Source organism: Ranitomeya variabilis, chromosome 4 (assembly GCF_051348905.1).
Source record: "Ranitomeya variabilis isolate aRanVar5 chromosome 4, aRanVar5.hap1, whole genome shotgun sequence".
Lineage (NCBI taxonomy): Eukaryota > Metazoa > Chordata > Amphibia > Anura > Dendrobatidae > Ranitomeya > Ranitomeya variabilis.
Window position 1 is genome coordinate 446,813,363 of NC_135235.1, and position 6,262 is coordinate 446,819,624.

General features: G+C 44.3%; 1 long non-coding RNA gene across 1 annotated transcript; it reads right to left on the reverse strand.

Annotated features, from left to right (window-relative positions):
• Window positions 1–3,744: 3,744 nt before the first annotated feature.
• On the reverse strand, window positions 3,745–4,181 carry LOC143769005 (uncharacterized). Its single transcript, XR_013214160.1, has 3 exons — window positions 4,127–4,181; window positions 3,971–4,040; window positions 3,745–3,890 (listed from the first exon to the last, which is right to left on the reverse strand). It is a non-coding gene; the product is annotated as an uncharacterized LOC143769005 (long non-coding RNA).
• Between the last annotated feature and the right edge of the window lie 2,081 nt (window positions 4,182–6,262).

Here is a 6,262-nt window from a genome sequence, read left to right on the forward strand (position 1 = left end):
GCGACCCAACATTGAACTGGATGAACCAGTTGCACACCCACTGCCCGATTTCCAGCATCACCCGCTGCGGTCAACTGCAGCAGTTGGTCACATGCGGGACCAATTTCCTGCCTTTTTTTATTCAGATATTGGACGTGTGTCATGGCAGGACAATGTTGTGTAAATGTCCTGTTGTAATTAGATCTGTACCAGAAATTTTCTGATATGAAAATATTTCTCATTAATAAACTTTAGTTTTGGTTGTGTTGACCGTGTCTCCTATGTTTTTCCTCTACAAACTAAGGCTGTCCTAAAACTGGCAGTATTTGGTCTGTATTTAATATCAGTTTTTGTAATCCAAAACCAGGAGTGGGTGATAAAGGAAGAGGTGCTAGTTATTATGATATCATAATCATGTTATCATGTTATCATAATTTACCTGTAATTGTTCCACTCCTTGTTTTGGCTTACAAATACTGATATAAAACACTGGCCACATACTGCTAGTGTTATGGCAGCCATGTTGCTTTATTGGTAAGCTTGTTGGCGTCATTGCATCCTGATTCTGTTCTGCTGTATCCATTGGACACAGACTGAAGAGACAATGACTGTCACACTAAAGAGATCTATTCTCATCAAGTCAGGTGTCAGAAATAATGAATTCATGATGCACATATAACAGCCTCATGAATTCACTATTTCTGACACCTGTGCAGGTGAGCATAGATATGCAGTGTGTGACCACCATTGTCCCTTCAATTTGTGTGTAATAGATTATGTACAAAGAAGAGAAAATGGTGGTTATACAAGGCAGTAGGGTTGAGTGACTTTTGATTTTTTAGGATCGAGTCGGGTCTCGTGAAACCCGACTGTCTCGAAAGTCGGATCGTGTGAAATCGGCCGATTATTGTGAAAAGTCGGGGGCCAACCGAAACACGAAACCCAATGCATGTCAATGGGGATATTTTTTATTTTCTCTCTCTCTCTCTCTCTCTCTATCTCTCTATCTCTCTCTCTCTCCCCCCCCCCCTCCGTCCCTGCAAAATTTGTGTTTCACTGTGCAAATTGCTATGTCCCAAACATTAAGATGGCGGTTTTACCCCCTGTGACGCCGCACAAAGCAAGCCGGAACCTATGTCATCATGCTGCCCACACTCCTTCATTGGCTGAAAAAATGGCGGGGAAAGCGTCATATGAAACGCGACTTTGGCGCGAAGATCGCCGACCGCATGGCCGATCCCACAGTGGGATCGGGTCGGGTTTCATGAAACCCGACTTTGCTGAAAGTCGGCGACTTTTGAAAATGTCCGATCCGTTTCGCTCAACCCTACAATGCAGTTCTCTACTCACCAGGTCAGGTGTCCTAACTAATGAGTTTTTTGACACCTGACCTGTTCTGCACTGTATTTCCACCATTTTCTCTTCAGACTGTCACACTAGTCACAGACAAGAAGAGATTATGGAGATAATACATCTAATATTTTTGGGCCCACCTCATATCTGTATACTAAAGACACACAAAGCTGCAGTCTTTTTTTTATAACTACTGGAGATATGATGTCGCCCAAAAAGTAAGTGTGGGGCAAAGTTTCTTAGTTGGCGCACGGTGTGTGTTGCCGGCGGCGGAAGACACAATAAACCAAACATAATTGTGGCAAATCAATTTTTTTTTTATTTTTTAACAACCCAAAAAATTTATTTACTGCGCCGGCTTGGGGTAGAGTGATGTAAACGGGGGGTGTGAAGCACTGAGGCCTGGCTAACCGTGGACGACGCAGAGGTGGCAGGAGAAGGGGCAATGAAACTAGAAGGGTCTGGAAGTTCGGGGATGGGGCTTGACACATGAGAGGCTTGAGACGCACTGGAAGGGTGAGACAAACCTGACATTACAGACACATTGGGAGGTGAAGGGGGAGGAATGCTAAGAGTCCTCTGTTTTTTTTGTGTGTTTTTTTTTGTTTGCCTGGTTGTGGGAGGTCTTGGTGGGCTCATATGGCGTGGCGTGGTGGTGGGTGACCTGTCAGGGTCCGGCTGCACTGTGTCAGAGTCCATAGTGCTCGTAGATCGTGCAGCCATGCCAGAGTCCATAGTGCTTGTAGAGCGTGCAGCCATGCCAGAGTCCATAGTGCTCGTAGAGCGTGCAGCCATGCCAGAGTCCATAGCACTTGTAGAGCGGAAGGCCATGCCAGGGTCCTGCTGCATCGTGGTGGTGGCAATACGGAAGGCCATGCCAGGGTCCTGCTGCATCGTGGTGGTGGCGGTACGGAAGGCCATGCCAGGGTCCTGCTGCATCGTGGTGTCAGTGGAGGAGGTCCAAGCAGGAGTAGCGGTTGTCATGGTGGTGGTGGTGGGATGTCTAACTACACTCGGCATGGTGGTGGTGCTGTAGTGGTGTCCGGCTGTGGAAGGAATTGAGGTGGCCGTGCAGTGGGATGCAGCAGAGGTCGGCATTGAGGTTAATCGTGACAGTGAAGGCACAGGTGGCTATGCCACCACTGTCTGCTGGAAATACCGACTTTGCTGCATAGCCTGCACGTAAGCAGCATTGCAGGCCTGCATGACACTCAGCTGGAGATCAGGAGTAAGGTGTTCCGACATGCCCTGCTCTATTTGGTTAAAAAAATGATGTGCTGGCCTCTGGACGTCGGCTTTCACTTGATCAAGGCTTTTGCTGACCTCCTGGATACGTGCATTCAAGAGGCTATGTGAAACATCCATTCGGTCACCCAAAGCCTTGATTGCTTTGTGTAAAACCGAGCTCAAGTGCAAAAACTCGGGCATGAGTGACCTGTCCGAAGCCCTCTGCTGCTGCCGGGAGGAGCCCAAAAAAAAAGGGGCAGTGGAAGAGGACTGCGAAAGGGGAAGACCTGATGGACCAGCTCCCTGGTTTCCAGTTAGTGTGGAAGGCCCACTTGCTGCTGCACTGCTGGATGGCTGGGACGGATCCGTGGCTGTCGGATGAAGGACCGCTCCAGAACCTGGGCCAACAGTAGTGCTGTATGTGCTGTGAAAAAAGGAAAAAGAAAATTAATACCAAAAATTAACCAGACGCAAAATCCTGTGGAATATAAAAATACAGATTATGGCAATACAATACAACCTAATGCACGTGATAAATACTTAACGTTCTCTGGCCAAGGACCGGTCTTAAAAATGCCAGAACTCGATGGTATTTGTATCTTCTGATCCTTGCTCCTGAACCACTGGGAACACGGCTCTCTTGACGCAGGTCCTTGTTGAAGTGGTCCTTCATCGAACGCCAACGTGTTTTGACTTTGGCCACTGTTAAAAAAAAAAAAAATTGTGGTCAGAAAAAGGACTTTTGGCCGTGCTCACACAACTGTCTGTGATGACAGAAACTCCTGAGAGTTTCTTTCATTACACACAATCGAGTGAGCACGGCCAAGGTCTCTGCTGCTTCACACTGCAGTGCAATACTTACCAAATGCATTTCGGACCCGTGTCGGGGCGTTGTCCCAGCCATCCCACATCTCTTTGGCCACCTCATTCCATAAGCCCTGGATCGTGATGTTGTTTGAGTGCAGTGGATCCCGGGTGTCCCACAACGGGACTCGCTCCTGGACCAGGGAGATGAGGAGGTAATTCTCAATAAGATCATCCTCCCATTGTGAAACCTAAAAATTAAATAAAGTCATTAAAGTTTGCTCAATTAACATAAGGAAAAGAAAGAAAAAAGATGCTGAGAAATGGCATGAATAGGAAAGTCAACATACAAAAGGATTCCAGAAGAAAAAAGTAAAGATATACGAATGGAAAGAAAGGAAGATTCAAGAATATTACACTGAGGATACAGTAAACAGTCATCCTTGTATACGTACCCGCTGCCGTCTTTCCACCGGACCTTGACTCCGCTGCTCCTGCCCTGTCTCTGCCGCAGTAGAAGAAGAGCTCTAAAAAAAGAAAAATTGAAATTGTCATATGTGTAGATGTGACAGTGAATACTTACCAATCTGACGAGGCAAGTACTCACCTCACTGACATGCTCGACTTCAGACGGCCCAGGAAGAAACTCCTCATGAGAAGAATCCGAAGAAGACATTCTGATGCATGTGGAAAGAAAGAAATGGCATAAATTAGGACATGTAGAGAAAGAAAATAGAAAATAAAGGCATTGGCTAGGATATACATTGTTCAGAGGCTTGTTTTCTCAAAGGTGCTGTGGTCTGTCTGCTCTGCTTGGCTGTCCGCTGTGGTCCGTCTGCTCTGCTTGGCTGTCTGCTGAGAAGTGAACTGCAACTGTCCACTCCCTCCCTTTATCTCCTTGTATGTGGGGGGTTGCTTATCAGTGTCTAGACATGTTTTTCTCTTGTGGAATGCATGCGTTCATGAACGCAACCAAACGCATGTGCTTGTAAACGCATGCGTTCATATAGACAGCAATGCGTTTTTTTGTTGCAAGCCTTGCGCAATCGACCGCATGCGTTTCCAGGCAGCAAATTGACGCCTCTAAAAATTACTACATGTTGTATTTCCGCGCCAAGCCGCAAACGATGAAACGACGCATGCGTCGTCAAACGCGGCAAAACGCGAACAAACAAAAACGCATGCGTCCCTAATGTTAAATATAGGAATACACAACGCATGCGGATATATGCGGTACAAACGCTGCGGACACAACCGCAAATGTGAAACCAGCCTTAGCCAGGTGGGCTAACCAGCATTATTGTATGGACTTTATGTTTTATGTTGTACTTTGAGCCGGACAAGGGTTTTATTTGTGTTTCCTGTGTTGTGGTTTATGAGGACTGCAATAAACCAGTTGCACTTTAAATAAAAACAGTTCCTGTAATACCTCAGATTGTTCCTAAGTGAGAAGAATTGTTACATCGCCTATAATATCTAATTATCTCAATTTCTGTGCTCTAAAAGTAATCAGTGAACTTCATAGGGATATATTAAAAGAGAGTACACAAAATCAGATGCAAAAAAAAAAACATTTAATAACCATAAACGTAATAAAACAAAAAGTGACCAAATCTCACAACTACTGCCAAATAGCCTTCAGTTTTCAGGACATAGATAGTTAAAAATTAGGAAAAAAACTTAATTGCAAGGCACTTAGATATCACTTTAGTCATATTTACTCAGATTCAGATGTTAAAAGTTCAGCAGAAGAAACACATTGGCAGAGAGAATAACAAGGTTGGCAGATCATATCGTTATATAATATCAGAAATTATTATTACGTGTTTCGGCACAATTTTTTGTAAGAAAACCCTACCTATTTATAAGAAAATCCTACTAATTCCTACAAAATATCCACAAACTGTGTAGTATTTATACGTAAAACGAGCAAAATAAACAATTGTAATAAAAAAAACCAGAAAATCTGAACCTTGAAAAGTGAGAACCTTCAGGTGAAATGAGCCTGAGAGACCAGAAGTCACACCTGCTCTCCGAAAGTACAGCGGTAAAACTGAGTGAGGGGTTTCAAGCAGCACCAAAGCATAGGAAGGTACTGGGAGGGGCGGTATCCCCTGCAGCCTTGTAATGTGTGAGCTATGCCTGTCAGGCCTATTGCGCCTGACACCGGGTTAATAAAAGGTTGTCTCGCCCCGCAAAAAAACACAAACTAAAAATGTTAAGTCTGAACATGGCAACACAACCCCCAAATTTTTTTTTTGCAAACTTCTGAATTTTTTTTTCACCACTAAAATAATAAAAAAATAACTGGACATATTGGATATTGCCGTAATCGTATTGCTGAGGAAAATCATATTCCGATGTCATTTTTTACCACAAAATGTACAGTACAGACCAAAAGTTTGGACACACCTCATTTAAAGATCTTTCTGTATTTTCATGGCTATGAAAATTGTACATTCACACTGAAGGCATCAAAACTATGAATTAACACATGTGGAATTATATACTTAACAAAAAAGTGTGAAACAACTGACATTATGTCTTATATTCTAGGTTCTTCAAAGTAGCCACCTTTTGCTTTGATGACTGCTTTGTACACTCTTGGCATTCTCTTGATGAGCTTCAAGAGGTAGTCACCAGGAATGGTCTTCCAACAATCTTGAAGGAGTTCCCAGAGATGCTTAGCACTTGTTGGCCCTTTTGCCTTCACTCTGCAGTCCAGCTCACCCCAAACCATCTCGATTGGGTTCATGTCTGGTGACTGTGGAGGTGAGGTCATCTGGCGTAGCACCCCATCACTCTCCTTCTTGGTCAAATAGCCTTTACACAGCCCGGAGGTGTGTTTGGGGTCATTGTCCTGTGGAAAAATAAATGATGGTCCAACTAAACGCAAAGC